We start from the raw sequence: 665 nt of genomic DNA, 5'->3' as shown, positions 1-665 counted from the left end.
GTACCCCCCCACCCCCCCCATCGCACCCACTACCCCGAGGCACCGTGGGCCCCCGGTTGCCGTGGGGTTTCACCGGCGGTTTCGAAATGGTTTCAGATGGCTTCTAGAAGGTTTCAGAAGGGATCTGCGGTTCTCTGCTGAGGTGGATTCTTTACCCTTGCGAGACTGTGGGTTGAAATTGAAAGAAAGAATAAAAGAAGGAAAAATGTAATGCAAGAATCAAATAATGGAAATAGAATAAAAAAAGGAGAGAAAGAATAAAAGAAGAATAGAATGTAAGAAAGAAAAAAGGGAAATGGAGAAAAAAATTGAGAAATATTAAAGAGGAATAGGAACTGATAACATAAAACAAACAGACAAAAAAAATGAAAAGGAAGAGACAAAAAAAAAAGAATTAAAATCAAAGAAATAAAAGAAACAAGCCCAAAAAGTAAAAAAAAAACAAAGAATAACAAAGGAAGTGCTTAAAATAATTCGACATAATCGAAACCAAAAAAGTTGAAAAACAAAACAATATCGAAGTATAGCCTTCTCGTGACTTGCTTTGTTGGGATAAATGTGCAAGTGACAGCAGAGTGTGAATGTAACATAAAACATTTCTATGTATATATTTTTTTTTCGAATGTGATATGGCTAACTGCTGCTGCTGCTAATAATGTATCTGC

This window comes from Penaeus monodon, chromosome 20 (assembly GCF_015228065.2).
Source record: "Penaeus monodon isolate SGIC_2016 chromosome 20, NSTDA_Pmon_1, whole genome shotgun sequence".
Classification (NCBI taxonomy): domain Eukaryota; kingdom Metazoa; phylum Arthropoda; class Malacostraca; order Decapoda; family Penaeidae; genus Penaeus; species Penaeus monodon.
Note: the sequence above shows the minus strand (reverse complement) of the source record.